At 39.4% G+C, this 14,893-nt stretch overlaps 12 non-coding genes across 12 annotated transcripts; all 12 read right to left on the bottom strand.

Moving 5' to 3' along the window:
* Positions 1-521: 521 nt before the first annotated feature.
* On the bottom strand, positions 522-640 carry LOC140028523 (5S ribosomal RNA). Its single transcript, XR_011832426.1, has one exon. It is a non-coding gene; the product is annotated as a 5S ribosomal RNA (ribosomal RNA).
* A 1,124-nt stretch (positions 641-1,764) lies between these two features.
* Positions 1,765-1,883, bottom strand: LOC140030875 (5S ribosomal RNA). Its single transcript, XR_011834794.1, has one exon. It is a non-coding gene; the product is annotated as a 5S ribosomal RNA (ribosomal RNA).
* Positions 1,884-3,008: 1,125 nt separating this feature from the next.
* On the bottom strand, positions 3,009-3,127 carry LOC140028522 (5S ribosomal RNA). The gene has a single exon (XR_011832425.1). It is a non-coding gene; the product is annotated as a 5S ribosomal RNA (ribosomal RNA).
* A 1,125-nt stretch (positions 3,128-4,252) lies between these two features.
* LOC140030720 (5S ribosomal RNA) lies at positions 4,253-4,371 on the bottom strand. The gene has a single exon (XR_011834639.1). It is a non-coding gene; the product is annotated as a 5S ribosomal RNA (ribosomal RNA).
* A 1,135-nt stretch (positions 4,372-5,506) lies between these two features.
* Positions 5,507-5,625, bottom strand: LOC140028521 (5S ribosomal RNA). The gene has a single exon (XR_011832424.1). It is a non-coding gene; the product is annotated as a 5S ribosomal RNA (ribosomal RNA).
* Positions 5,626-6,750: 1,125 nt separating this feature from the next.
* LOC140028520 (5S ribosomal RNA) lies at positions 6,751-6,869 on the bottom strand. Its single transcript, XR_011832423.1, has one exon. It is a non-coding gene; the product is annotated as a 5S ribosomal RNA (ribosomal RNA).
* Positions 6,870-7,993: 1,124 nt separating this feature from the next.
* LOC140028519 (5S ribosomal RNA) lies at positions 7,994-8,112 on the bottom strand. Its single transcript, XR_011832422.1, has one exon. It is a non-coding gene; the product is annotated as a 5S ribosomal RNA (ribosomal RNA).
* A 1,125-nt stretch (positions 8,113-9,237) lies between these two features.
* LOC140028518 (5S ribosomal RNA) lies at positions 9,238-9,356 on the bottom strand. Its single transcript, XR_011832421.1, has one exon. It is a non-coding gene; the product is annotated as a 5S ribosomal RNA (ribosomal RNA).
* A 1,124-nt stretch (positions 9,357-10,480) lies between these two features.
* On the bottom strand, positions 10,481-10,599 carry LOC140030874 (5S ribosomal RNA). The gene has a single exon (XR_011834793.1). It is a non-coding gene; the product is annotated as a 5S ribosomal RNA (ribosomal RNA).
* Positions 10,600-11,724: 1,125 nt separating this feature from the next.
* LOC140028516 (5S ribosomal RNA) lies at positions 11,725-11,843 on the bottom strand. Its single transcript, XR_011832419.1, has one exon. It is a non-coding gene; the product is annotated as a 5S ribosomal RNA (ribosomal RNA).
* A 1,125-nt stretch (positions 11,844-12,968) lies between these two features.
* Positions 12,969-13,087, bottom strand: LOC140030719 (5S ribosomal RNA). Its single transcript, XR_011834638.1, has one exon. It is a non-coding gene; the product is annotated as a 5S ribosomal RNA (ribosomal RNA).
* Positions 13,088-14,212: 1,125 nt separating this feature from the next.
* On the bottom strand, positions 14,213-14,331 carry LOC140028515 (5S ribosomal RNA). Its single transcript, XR_011832418.1, has one exon. It is a non-coding gene; the product is annotated as a 5S ribosomal RNA (ribosomal RNA).
* Positions 14,332-14,893: the final 562 nt, after the last annotated feature.

The raw sequence follows: 14,893 nt of genomic DNA, 5'->3' as shown, positions 1-14,893 counted from the left end.
TTTGTCCAAGTATAATAATTTCAACTTCACACAAATTAAATAAATTCGTTTAGGATTAAGTAATTAATGCCTTTGAAAAAAAGAATAACTTAGTTTAGTTAGATAAAATTATTTTTATGTTTATTAAATTATTTTTAATTCGTAAACGGGTCATATCAGGTCACCACGGGTTGACCCGAAATCGACCGGTTTTCTTTTCGGGTTCATCGGGTCCAACCCGATTCTGACCCGAATTCCCGAAACCTCAACCCAAACCCATTAATTTCGTGTTAGGTTCGTGTCGTATTTTCAGGTCGTGTCGAAAATTGCCACCCCTAGTTGCGGTGATACATTTGCGCCGACAAATTTGAGCGACGATCCGGGCTTTGATCGAGCCGTACCGTTCCTGATTTGTCTCGCGCCTTCAGATCCTCCTTCACGCTTCGACAAGAAGCAAACTATTAAGCAATCGTTCCGACGGAGCTAAATTACTACAGGATAAAGAACGAATAGGAAATTTGGATTTCGAAACAAAAAAGAGAGGGGTGCAACACGAGGACTTCCCAGGGGGTCACCCATCCTAGTACTACTCTCGCCCAAGCACGCTTAACTTCGGAGTTCTGATGGGATCCGGTGCATTAGTGCTGGTATGATCGCACCCGCCATGTTCCTTTCGCTTTATTCTTTTAAACTACCCCGTCCTGCGAAGCAGTGTGGCTTTTCTAGACCGAAATTCATTTTAAGCGTCAATTCAAGCATTTTCCTCTTATCCTTTTATTTATTTACTTTATATTTTTTTTTGTTATTGATTTGCACCCTGTTTTTTTCCCTCATCCCGCAACTCTAAATTATCATGAAATCAATCCTTCACGCTTGCAGTTAGGGGTGGCAATTCGGGTCCAAATCAGGTTGGCGGGTCGGGTTCGGGTCAACAGACCCGCCAGAAAATCTGTTGACCCGAACCCCGACCCGCCAACCCGTGACGGGTCAGGTATGCTGACCCGAACCCGAAAATTTCAGGTTTACGGGGCGGCGGGTCGACCCGAAATGACCCGAAACTTAATTTTAATTTATTAATTTATCACTGTAATTTCTAATAAAATCAATTTCTCACAAAACTAATTACATAATCAAGTAATAAAAATTTAAATAAATGATTCCAAATCAAATCTAAAATAAATTAAACACCGTAAAAGTGTTTTATCCCAAGCAAAATATAAAATAAATTAAAACAATACAAAAGTGAAAAATAATATAATATATTATTTGTCCAAGTATAATAATTTCAACTTCACACAAATTAAATAAATTCGTTTAGGATTAAGTAATTAATGCCTTTGAAAAAAAGAATAACTTAGTTTAGTTAGATAAAATTATTTTTATGTTTATTAAATTATTTTTAATTCGTAAACGGGTCATATCGGGTCATATCAGGTCACCACGGGTTGACCCGAAATCGACCGGTTTTCTTTTCGGGTTCATCGGGTCCAACCCGAATTCCCGAAACCTCAACCCAAACCCATTAATTTCGTGTTAGGTTCGTGTCGTGTTTTCAGGTCGTGTCGAAAATTGCCACCCCTAGTTGCGGTGATACATTTGCGCCGACAAATTTGAGCGACGATCCGGGCTTTGATCGAGCCGTACCGTTCCTGATTTGTCTCGCGCCTTCAGATCCTCCTTCACGCTTCGACAAGAAGCAAAATATTAAGCAATCGTTCCGACGGAGCTAAATTACTACAGGATAAAGAACGAATAGGAAATTTGGATTTCGAAACAAAAAAGAAAGGGGTGCAACACGAGGACTTCCCAGGGGGTCACCCATCCTAGTACTACTCTCGCCCAAGCACGCTTAACTTCGGAGTTCTGATGGGATCCAGTGCATTAATGCTGGTATGATCGCACCCGCCATGTTCCTTTCGCTTTATTCTTTTAAACTACCCCGTCCTGCGAAGCAGTGTGGCTTTTCTAGACCGAAATTCATTTTAAGCGTCAATTCAAGCATTTTCCTCTTATCCTTTTATTTATTTACTTTATATTTTTTTTTGTTATTGATTTGCACCCTGTTTTTTTCCCTCATCCCGCAACTCTAAATTATCATGAAATCAATCCTTCACGCTTGCAGTTAGGGGTGGCAATTCGGGTCCAAATCAGGTTGGCGGGTCGGGTTCGGGTCAACAGACCCGCCAGAAAATCTGTTGACCCGAACCCCGACCCGCCAACCCGTGACGGGTCAGGTATGCTGACCCGAACCCGAAAATTTCAGGTTTACGGGGCGGCGGGTCGACCCGAAATGACCCGAAACTTAATTTTAATTTATTAATTTATCACTGTAATTTCTAATAAAATCAATTTCTCACAAAACTAATTACATAATCAAGTAATAAAAATTTAAATAAATGATTCCAAATCAAATCTAAAATAAATTAAACACCGTAAAAGTGTTTTATCCCAAGCAAAATATAAAATAAATTAAAACAATACAAAAGTGAAAAATAATATAATATATTATTTGTCCAAGTATAATAATTTCAACTTCACACAAATTAAATAAATTCGTTTAGGATTAAGTAATTAATGCCTTTGAAAAAAAGAATAACTTAGTTTAGTTAGATAAAATTATTTTTATGTTTATTAAATTATTTTTAATTCGTAAACGGGTCATATCAGGTCACCACGGGTTGACCCGAAATCGACCGGTTTTCTTTTCGGGTTCATCGGGTCCAACCCGATTCTGACCCGAATTCCCGAAACCTCAACCCAAACCCATTAATTTCGTGTTAGGTTCGTGTCGTGTTTTCAGGTCGTGTCGAAAATTGCCACCCCTAGTTGCGGTGATACATTTGCGCCGACAAATTTGAGCGACGATCCGGGCTTTGATCGAGCCGTACCGTTCCTGATTTGTCTCGCGCCTTCAGATCCTCCTTCACGCTTCGACAAGAAGCAAAATATTAAGCAATCGTTCCGACGGAGCTAAATTACTACAGGATAAAGAACGAATAGGAAATTTGGATTTCGAAACAAAAAAGAGAGGGGTGCAACACGAGGACTTCCCAGGGGGTCACCCATCCTAGTACTACTCTCGCCCAAGCACGCTTAACTTCGGAGTTCTGATGGGATCCGGTGCATTAGTGCTGGTATGATCGCACCCGCCATGTTCCTTTCGCTTTATTCTTTTAAACTACCCCGTCCTGCGAAGCAGTGTGGCTTTTCTAGACCGAAATTCATTTTAAGCGTCAATTCAAGCATTTTCCTCTTATCCTTTTATTTATTTACTTTATATTTTTTTTTGTTATTGATTTGCACCCTGTTTTTTTCCCTCATCCCGCAACTCTAAATTATCATGAAATCAATCCTTCACGCTTGCAGTTAGGGGTGGCAATTCGGGTCCAAATCAGGTTGGCGGGTCGGGTTCGGGTCAACAGACCCGCCAGAAAATCTGTTGACCCGAACCCCGACCCGCCAACCCGTGACGGGTCAGGTATGCTGACCCGAACCCGAAAATTTCAGGTTTACGGGGCGGCGGGTCGACCCGAAATGACCCGAAACTTAATTTTAATTTATTAATTTATCACTGTAATTTCTAATAAAATCAATTTCTCACAAAACTAATTACATAATCAAGTAATAAAAATTTAAATAAATGATTCCAAATCAAATCTAAAATAAATTAAACACCGTAAAAGTGTTTTATCCCAAGCAAAATATAAAATAAATTAAAACAATACAAAAGTGAAAAATAATATAATATATTATTTGTCCAAGTATAATAATTTCAACTTCACACAAATTAAATAAATTCGTTTAGGATTAAGTAATTAATGCCTTTGAAAAAAAGAATAACTTAGTTTAGTTAGATAAAATTATTTTTATGTTTATTAAATTATTTTTAATTCGTAAACGGGTCATATCAGGTCACCACGGGTTGACCCGAAATCGACCGGTTTTCTTTTCGGGTTCATCGGGTCCAACCCGATTCTGACCCGAATTCCCGAAACCTCAACCCAAACCCATTAATTTCGTGTTAGGTTCGTGTCGTGTTTTCAGGTCGTGTCGAAAATTGTCACCCCTAGTTGCGGTGATACATTTGCGCCGACAAATTTGAGCGACGATCCGGGCTTTGATCGAGCCGTACCGTTCCTGATTTGTCTCGCGCCTTCAGATCCTCCTTCACGCTTCGACAAGAAGCAAAATATTAAGCAATCGTTCCGACGGAGCTAAATTACTACAGGATAAAGAACGAATAGGAAATTTGGATTTCGAAACAAAAAAGAGAGGGGTGCAACACGAGGACTTCACAGGGGGTCACCCATCCTAGTACTACTCTCGCCCAAGCACGCTTAACTTCGGAGTTCTGATGGGATCCGGTGCATTAGTGCTGGTATGATCGCACCCGCCATGTTCCTTTCGCTTTATTCTTTTAAACTACCCCGTCCTGCGAAGCAGTGTGGCTTTTCTAGACCGAAATTCATTTTAAGCGTCAATTCAAGCATTTTCCTCTTATCCTTTTATTTATTTACTTTATATTTTTTTTTGTTATTGATTTGCACCCTGTTTTTTTCCCTCATCCCGCAACTCTAAATTATCATGAAATCAATCCTTCACGCTTGCAGTTAGGGGTGGCAATTCGGGTCCAAATCAGGTTGGCGGGTCGGGTTCGGGTCAACAGACCCGCCAGAAAATCTGTTGACCCGAACCCCGACCCGCCAACCCGTGACGGGTCAGGTATGCTGACCCGAACCCGAAAATTTCAGGTTTACGGGGCGGCGGGTCGACCCGAAATGACCCGAAACTTAATTTTAATTTATTAATTTATCACTGTAATTTCTAATAAAATCAATTTCTCACAAAACTAATTACATAATCAAGTAATAAAAATTTAAATAAATGATTCCAAATCAAATCTAAAATAAATTAAACACCGTAAAAGTGTTTTATCCCAAGCAAAATATAAAATAAATTAAAACAATACAAAAGTGAAAAATAATATAATATATTATTTGTCCAAGTATAATAATTTCAACTTCACACAAATTAAATAAATTCGTTTAGGATTAAGTAATTAATGCCTTTGAAAAAAAGAATAACTTAGTTTAGTTAGATAAAATTATTTTTATGTTTATTAAATTATTTTTAATTCGTAAACGGGTCATATCGGGTCATATCAGGTCACCACGGGTTGACCCGAAATCGACCGGTTTTCTTTTCGGGTTCATCGGGTCCAACCCGATTCTGACCCGAATTCCCGAAACCTCAACCCAAACCCATTAATTTCGTGTTAGGTTCGTGTCGTGTTTTCAGGTCGTGTCGAAAATTGCCACCCCTAGTTGCGGTGATACATTTGCGCCGACAAATTTGAGCGACGATCCGGGCTTTGATCGAGCCGTACCGTTCCTGATTTGTCTCGCGCCTTCAGATCCTCCTTCACGCTTCGACAAGAAGCAAAATATTAAGCAATCGTTCCGACGGAGCTAAATTACTACAGGATAAAGAACGAATAGGAAATTTGGATTTCGAAACAAAAAAGAGAGGGGTGCAACACGAGGACTTCCCAGGGGGTCACCCATCCTAGTACTACTCTCGCCCAAGCACGCTTAACTTCGGAGTTCTGATGGGATCCGGTGCATTAGTGCTGGTATGATCGCACCCGCCATGTTCCTTTCGCTTTATTCTTTTAAACTACCCCGTCCTGCGAAGCAGTGTGGCTTTTCTAGACCGAAATTCATTTTAAGCGTCAATTCAAGCATTTTCCACTTATCCTTTTATTTATTTACTTTATATTTTTTTTTGTTATTGATTTGCACCCTGTTTTTTTCCCTCATCCCGCAACTCTAAATTATCATGAAATCAATCCTTCACGCTTGCAGTTAGGGGTGGCAATTCGGGTCCAAATCAGGTTGGCGGGTCGGGTTCGGGTCAACAGACCCGCCAGAAAATCTGTTGACCCGAACCCCGACCCGCCAACCCGTGACGGGTCAGGTATGCTGACCCGAACCCGAAAATTTCAGGTTTACGGGGCGGCGGGTCGACCCGAAATGACCCGAAACTTAATTTTAATTTATTAATTTATCACTGTAATTTCTAATAAAATCAATTTCTCACAAAACTAATTACATAATCAAGTAATAAAAATTTAAATAAATGATTCCAAATCAAATCTAAAATAAATTAAACACCGTAAAAGTGTTTTATCCCAAGCAAAATATAAAATAAATTAAAACAATACAAAAGTGAAAAATAATATAATATATTATTTGTCCAAGTATAATAATTTCAACTTCACACAAATTAAATAAATTCGTTTAGGATTAAGTAATTAATGCCTTTGAAAAAAAGAATAACTTAGTTTAGTTAGATAAAATTATTTTTATGTTTATTTAATTATTTTTAATTCGTAAACGGGTCATATCAGGTCACCACGGGTTGACCCGAAATCGACCGGTTTTCTTTTCGGGTTCATCGGGTCCAACCCGATTCTGACCCGAATTCCCGAAACCTCAACCCAAACCCATTAATTTCGTGTTAGGTTCGTGTCGTATTTTCAGGTCGTGTCGAAAATTGCCACCCCTAGTTGCGGTGATACATTTGCGCCGACAAATTTGAGCGACGATCCGGGCTTTGATCGAGCCGTACCGTTCCTGATTTGTCTCGCGCCTTCAGATCCTCCTTCACGCTTCGACAAGAAGCAAACTATTAAGCAATCGTTCCGACGGAGCTAAATTACTACAGGATAAAGAACGAATAGGAAATTTGGATTTCGAAACAAAAAAGAGAGGGGTGCAACACGAGGACTTCCCAGGGGGTCACCCATCCTAGTACTACTCTCGCCCAAGCACGCTTAACTTCGGAGTTCTGATGGGATCCGGTGCATTAGTGCTGGTATGATCGCACCCGCCATGTTCCTTTCGCTTTATTCTTTTAAACTACCCCGTCCTGCGAAGCAGTGTGGCTTTTCTAGACCGAAATTCATTTTAAGCGTCAATTCAAGCATTTTCCTCTTATCCTTTTATTTATTTACTTTATATTTTTTTTTGTTATTGATTTGCACCCTGTTTTTTTCCCTCATCCCGCAACTCTAAATTATCATGAAATCAATCCTTCACGCTTGCAGTTAGGGGTGGCAATTCGGGTCCAAATCAGGTTGGCGGGTCGGGTTCGGGTCAACAGACCCGCCAGAAAATCTGTTGACCCGAACCCCGACCCGCCAACCCGTGACGGGTCAGGTATGCTGACCCGAACCCGAAAATTTCAGGTTTACGGGGCGGCGGGTCGACCCGAAATGACCCGAAACTTAATTTTAATTTATTAATTTATCACTGTAATTTCTAATAAAATCAATTTCTCACAAAACTAATTACATAATCAAGTAATAAAAATTTAAATAAATGATTCCAAATCAAATCTAAAATAAATTAAACACCGTAAAAGTGTTTTATCCCAAGCAAAATATAAAATAAATTAAAACAATACAAAAGTGAAAAATAATATAATATATTATTTGTCCAAGTATAATAATTTCAACTTCACACAAATTAAATAAATTCGTTTAGGATTAAGTAATTAATGCCTTTGAAAAAAAGAATAACTTAGTTTAGTTAGATAAAATTATTTTTATGTTTATTAAATTATTTTTAATTCGTAAACGGGTCATATCGGGTCATATCAGGTCACCACGGGTTGACCCGAAATCGACCGGTTTTCTTTTCGGGTTCATCGGGTCCAACCCGAATTCCCGAAACCTCAACCCAAACCCATTAATTTCGTGTTAGGTTCGTGTCGTGTTTTCAGGTCGTGTCGAAAATTGCCACCCCTAGTTGCGGTGATACATTTGCGCCGACAAATTTGAGCGACGATCCGGGCTTTGATCGAGCCGTACCGTTCCTGATTTGTCTCGCGCCTTCAGATCCTCCTTCACGCTTCGACAAGAAGCAAAATATTAAGCAATCGTTCCGACGGAGCTAAATTACTACAGGATAAAGAACGAATAGGAAATTTGGATTTCGAAACAAAAAAGAGAGGGGTGCAACACGAGGACTTCCCAGGGGGTCACCCATCCTAGTACTACTCTCGCCCAAGCACGCTTAACTTCGGAGTTCTGATGGGATCCGGTGCATTAGTGCTGGTATGATCGCACCCGCCATGTTCCTTTCGCTTTATTCTTTTAAACTACCCCGTCCTGCGAAGCAGTGTGGCTTTTCTAGACCGAAATTCATTTTAAGCGTCAATTCAAGCATTTTCCACTTATCCTTTTATTTATTTACTTTATATTTTTTTTTGTTATTGATTTGCACCCTGTTTTTTTCCCTCATCCCGCAACTCTAAATTATCATGAAATCAATCCTTCACGCTTGCAGTTAGGGGTGGCAATTCGGGTCCAAATCAGGTTGGCGGGTCGGGTTCGGGTCAACAGACCCGCCAGAAAATCTGTTGACCCGAACCCCGACCCGCCAACCCGTGACGGGTCAGGTATGCTGACCCGAACCCGAAAATTTCAGGTTTACGGGGCGGCGGGTCGACCCGAAATGACCCGAAACTTAATTTTAATTTATTAATTTATCACTGTAATTTCTAATAAAATCAATTTCTCACAAAACTAATTACATAATCAAGTAATAAAAATTTAAATAAATGATTCCAAATCAAATCTAAAATAAATTAAACACCGTAAAAGTGTTTTATCCCAAGCAAAATATAAAATAAATTAAAACAATACAAAAGTGAAAAATAATATAATATATTATTTGTCCAAGTATAATAATTTCAACTTCACACAAATTAAATAAATTCGTTTAGGATTAAGTAATTAATGCCTTTGAAAAAAAGAATAACTTAGTTTAGTTAGATAAAATTATTTTTATGTTTATTAAATTATTTTTAATTCGTAAACGGGTCATATCAGGTCACCACGGGTTGACCCGAAATCGACCGGTTTTCTTTTCGGGTTCATCGGGTCCAACCCGATTCTGACCCGAATTCCCGAAACCTCAACCCAAACCCATTAATTTCGTGTTAGGTTCGTGTCGTATTTTCAGGTCGTGTCGAAAATTGCCACCCCTAGTTGCGGTGATACATTTGCGCCGACAAATTTGAGCGACGATCCGGGCTTTGATCGAGCCGTACCGTTCCTGATTTGTCTCGCGCCTTCAGATCCTCCTTCACGCTTCGACAAGAAGCAAACTATTAAGCAATCGTTCCGACGGAGCTAAATTACTACAGGATAAAGAACGAATAGGAAATTTGGATTTCGAAACAAAAAAGAGAGGGGTGCAACACGAGGACTTCCCAGGGGGTCACCCATCCTAGTACTACTCTCGCCCAAGCACGCTTAACTTCGGAGTTCTGATGGGATCCGGTGCATTAGTGCTGGTATGATCGCACCCGCCATGTTCCTTTCGCTTTATTCTTTTAAACTACCCCGTCCTGCGAAGCAGTGTGGCTTTTCTAGACCGAAATTCATTTTAAGCGTCAATTCAAGCATTTTCCTCTTATCCTTTTATTTATTTACTTTATATTTTTTTTTGTTATTGATTTGCACCCTGTTTTTTTCCCTCATCCCGCAACTCTAAATTATCATGAAATCAATCCTTCACGCTTGCAGTTAGGGGTGGCAATTCGGGTCCAAATCAGGTTGGCGGGTCGGGTTCGGGTCAACAGACCCGCCAGAAAATCTGTTGACCCGAACCCCGACCCGCCAACCCGTGACGGGTCAGGTATGCTGACCCGAACCCGAAAATTTCAGGTTTACGGGGCGGCGGGTCGACCCGAAATGACCCGAAACTTAATTTTAATTTATTAATTTATCACTGTAATTTCTAATAAAATCAATTTCTCACAAAACTAATTACATAATCAAGTAATAAAAATTTAAATAAATGATTCCAAATCAAATCTAAAATAAATTAAACACCGTAAAAGTGTTTTATCCCAAGCAAAATATAAAATAAATTAAAACAATACAAAAGTGAAAAATAATATAATATATTATTTGTCCAAGTATAATAATTTCAACTTCACACAAATTAAATAAATTCGTTTAGGATTAAGTAATTAATGCCTTTGAAAAAAAGAATAACTTAGTTTAGTTAGATAAAATTATTTTTATGTTTATTAAATTATTTTTAATTCGTAAACGGGTCATATCGGGTCATATCAGGTCACCACGGGTTGACCCGAAATCGACCGGTTTTCTTTTCGGGTTCATCGGGTCCAACCCGAATTCCCGAAACCTCAACCCAAACCCATTAATTTCGTGTTAGGTTCGTGTCGTGTTTTCAGGTCGTGTCGAAAATTGCCACCCCTAGTTGCGGTGATACATTTGCGCCGACAAATTTGAGCGACGATCCGGGCTTTGATCGAGCCGTACCGTTCCTGATTTGTCTCGCGCCTTCAGATCCTCCTTCACGCTTCGACAAGAAGCAAAATATTAAGCAATCGTTCCGACGGAGCTAAATTACTACAGGATAAAGAACGAATAGGAAATTTGGATTTCGAAACAAAAAAGAAAGGGGTGCAACACGAGGACTTCCCAGGGGGTCACCCATCCTAGTACTACTCTCGCCCAAGCACGCTTAACTTCGGAGTTCTGATGGGATCCAGTGCATTAATGCTGGTATGATCGCACCCGCCATGTTCCTTTCGCTTTATTCTTTTAAACTACCCCGTCCTGCGAAGCAGTGTGGCTTTTCTAGACCGAAATTCATTTTAAGCGTCAATTCAAGCATTTTCCTCTTATCCTTTTATTTATTTACTTTATATTTTTTTTTGTTATTGATTTGCACCCTGTTTTTTTCCCTCATCCCGCAACTCTAAATTATCATGAAATCAATCCTTCACGCTTGCAGTTAGGGGTGGCAATTCGGGTCCAAATCAGGTTGGCGGGTCGGGTTCGGGTCAACAGACCCGCCAGAAAATCTGTTGACCCGAACCCCGACCCGCCAACCCGTGACGGGTCAGGTATGCTGACCCGAACCCGAAAATTTCAGGTTTACGGGGCGGCGGGTCGACCCGAAATGACCCGAAACTTAATTTTAATTTATTAATTTATCACTGTAATTTCTAATAAAATCAATTTCTCACAAAACTAATTACATAATCAAGTAATAAAAATTTAAATAAATGATTCCAAATCAAATCTAAAATAAATTAAACACCGTAAAAGTGTTTTATCCCAAGCAAAATATAAAATAAATTAAAACAATACAAAAGTGAAAAATAATATAATATATTATTTGTCCAAGTATAATAATTTCAACTTCACACAAATTAAATAAATTCGTTTAGGATTAAGTAATTAATGCCTTTGAAAAAAAGAATAACTTAGTTTAGTTAGATAAAATTATTTTTATGTTTATTAAATTATTTTTAATTCGTAAACGGGTCATATCAGGTCACCACGGGTTGACCCGAAATCGACCGGTTTTCTTTTCGGGTTCATCGGGTCCAACCCGATTCTGACCCGAATTCCCGAAACCTCAACCCAAACCCATTAATTTCGTGTTAGGTTCGTGTCGTGTTTTCAGGTCGTGTCGAAAATTGCCACCCCTAGTTGCGGTGATACATTTGCGCCGACAAATTTGAGCGACGATCCGGGCTTTGATCGAGCCGTACCGTTCCTGATTTGTCTCGCGCCTTCAGATCCTCCTTCACGCTTCGACAAGAAGCAAAATATTAAGCAATCGTTCCGACGGAGCTAAATTACTACAGGATAAAGAACGAATAGGAAATTTGGATTTCGAAACAAAAAAGAGAGGGGTGCAACACGAGGACTTCCCAGGGGGTCACCCATCCTAGTACTACTCTCGCCCAAGCACGCTTAACTTCGGAGTTCTGATGGGATCCGGTGCATTAGTGCTGGTATGATCGCACCCGCCATGTTCCTTTCGCTTTATTCTTTTAAACTACCCCGTCCTGCGAAGCAGTGTGGCTTTTCTAGACCGAAATTCATTTTAAGCGTCAATTCAAGCATTTTCCTCTTATCCTTTTATTTATTTACTTTATATTTTTTTTTGTTATTGATTTGCACCCTGTTTTTTTCCCTCATCCCGCAACTCTAAATTATCATGAAATCAATCCTTCACGCTTGCAGTTAGGGGTGGCAATTCGGGTCCAAATCAGGTTGGCGGGTCGGGTTCGGGTCAACAGACCCGCCAGAAAATCTGTTGACCCGAACCCCGACCCGCCAACCCGTGACGGGTCAGGTATGCTGACCCGAACCCGAAAATTTCAGGTTTACGGGGCGGCGGGTCGACCCGAAATGACCCGAAACTTAATTTTAATTTATTAATTTATCACTGTAATTTCTAATAAAATCAATTTCTCACAAAACTAATTACATAATCAAGTAATAAAAATTTAAATAAATGATTCCAAATCAAATCTAAAATAAATTAAACACCGTAAAAGTGTTTTATCCCAAGCAAAATATAAAATAAATTAAAACAATACAAAAGTGAAAAATAATATAATATATTATTTGTCCAAGTATAATAATTTCAACTTCACACAAATTAAATAAATTCGTTTAGGATTAAGTAATTAATGCCTTTGAAAAAAAGAATAACTTAGTTTAGTTAGATAAAATTATTTTTATGTTTATTAAATTATTTTTAATTCGTAAACGGGTCATATCAGGTCACCACGGGTTGACCCGAAATCGACCGGTTTTCTTTTCGGGTTCATCGGGTCCAACCCGATTCTGACCCGAATTCCCGAAACCTCAACCCAAACCCATTAATTTCGTGTTAGGTTCGTGTCGTGTTTTCAGGTCGTGTCGAAAATTGCCACCCCTAGTTGCGGTGATACATTTGCGCCGACAAATTTGAGCGACGATCCGGGCTTTGATCGAGCCGTACCGTTCCTGATTTGTCTCGCGCCTTCAGATCCTCCTTCACGCTTCGACAAGAAGCAAAATATTAAGCAATCGTTCCGACGGAGCTAAATTACTACAGGATAAAGAACGAATAGGAAATTTGGATTTCGAAACAAAAAAGAGAGGGGTGCAACACGAGGACTTCACAGGGGGTCACCCATCCTAGTACTACTCTCGCCCAAGCACGCTTAACTTCGGAGTTCTGATGGGATCCGGTGCATTAGTGCTGGTATGATCGCACCCGCCATGTTCCTTTCGCTTTATTCTTTTAAACTACCCCGTCCTGCGAAGCAGTGTGGCTTTTCTAGACCGAAATTCATTTTAAGCGTCAATTCAAGCATTTTCCTCTTATCCTTTTATTTATTTACTTTATATTTTTTTTTGTTATTGATTTGCACCCTGTTTTTTTCCCTCATCCCGCAACTCTAAATTATCATGAAATCAATCCTTCACGCTTGCAGTTAGGGGTGGCAATTCGGGTCCAAATCAGGTTGGCGGGTCGGGTTCGGGTCAACAGACCCGCCAGAAAATCTGTTGACCCGAACCCCGACCCGCCAACCCGTGACGGGTCAGGTATGCTGACCCGAACCCGAAAATTTCAGGTTTACGGGGCGGCGGGTCGACCCGAAATGACCCGAAACTTAATTTTAATTTATTAATTTATCACTGTAATTTCTAATAAAATCAATTTCTCACAAAACTAATTACATAATCAAGTAATAAAAATTTAAATAAATGATTCCAAATCAAATCTAAAATAAATTAAACACCGTAAAAGTGTTTTATCCCAAGCAAAATATAAAATAAATTAAAACAATACAAAAGTGAAAAATAATATAATATATTATTTGTCCAAGTATAATAATTTCAACTTCACACAAATTAAATAAATTCGTTTAGGATTAAGTAATTAATGCCTTTGAAAAAAAGAATAACTTAGTTTAGTTAGATAAAATTATTTTTATGTTTATTTAATTATTTTTAATTCGTAAACGGGTCATATCAGGTCACCACGGGTTGACCCGAAATCGACCGGTTTTCTTTTCGGGTTCATCGGGTCCAACCCGATTCTGACCCGAATTCCCGAAACCTCAACCCAAACCCATTAATTTCGTGTTAGGTTCGTGTCGTATTTTCAGGTCGTGTCGAAAATTGCCACCCCTAGTTGCGGTGATACATTTGCGCCGACAAATTTGAGCGACGATCCGGGCTTTGATCGAGCCGTACCGTTCCTGATTTGTCTCGCGCCTTCAGATCCTCCTTCACGCTTCGACAAGAAGCAAACTATTAAGCAATCGTTCCGACGGAGCTAAATTACTACAGGATAAAGAACGAATAGGAAATTTGGATTTCGAAACAAAAAAGAGAGGGGTGCAACACGAGGACTTCCCAGGGGGTCACCCATCCTAGTACTACTCTCGCCCAAGCACGCTTAACTTCGGAGTTCTGATGGGATCCGGTGCATTAGTGCTGGTATGATCGCACCCGCCATGTTCCTTTCGCTTTATTCTTTTAAACTACCCCGTCCTGCGAAGCAGTGTGGCTTTTCTAGACCGAAATTCATTTTAAGCGTCAATTCAAGCATTTTCCTCTTATCCTTTTATTTATTTACTTTATATTTTTTTTTGTTATTGATTTGCACCCTGTTTTTTTCCCTCATCCCGCAACTCTAAATTATCATGAAATCAATCCTTCACGCTTGCAGTTAGGGGTGGCAATTCGGGTCCAAATCAGGTTGGCGGGTCGGGTTCGGGTCAACAGACCCGCCAGAAAATCTGTTGACCCGAACCCCGACCCGCCAACCCGTGACGGGTCAGGTATGCTGACCCGAACCCGAAAATTTCAGGTTTACGGGGCGGCGGGTCGACCCGAAATGACCCGAAACTTAATTTTAATTTATTAATTTATCACTGTAATTTCTAATAAAATCAATTTCTCACAAAACTAATTACATAATCAAGTAATAAAAATTTAAATAAATGATTCCAAATCAAATCTAAAATAAATTAAACACCGTAAAAGTGTTTTATCCCAAGCAAAATATAAAAT

The sequence above is a fragment of the Coffea arabica genome, chromosome 11e, assembly GCF_036785885.1.
Source record: "Coffea arabica cultivar ET-39 chromosome 11e, Coffea Arabica ET-39 HiFi, whole genome shotgun sequence".
NCBI classification, from domain to species: domain Eukaryota; kingdom Viridiplantae; phylum Streptophyta; class Magnoliopsida; order Gentianales; family Rubiaceae; genus Coffea; species Coffea arabica.
Note: the sequence above shows the minus strand (reverse complement) of the source record. Positions and strands in the feature narration are given on the sequence as shown.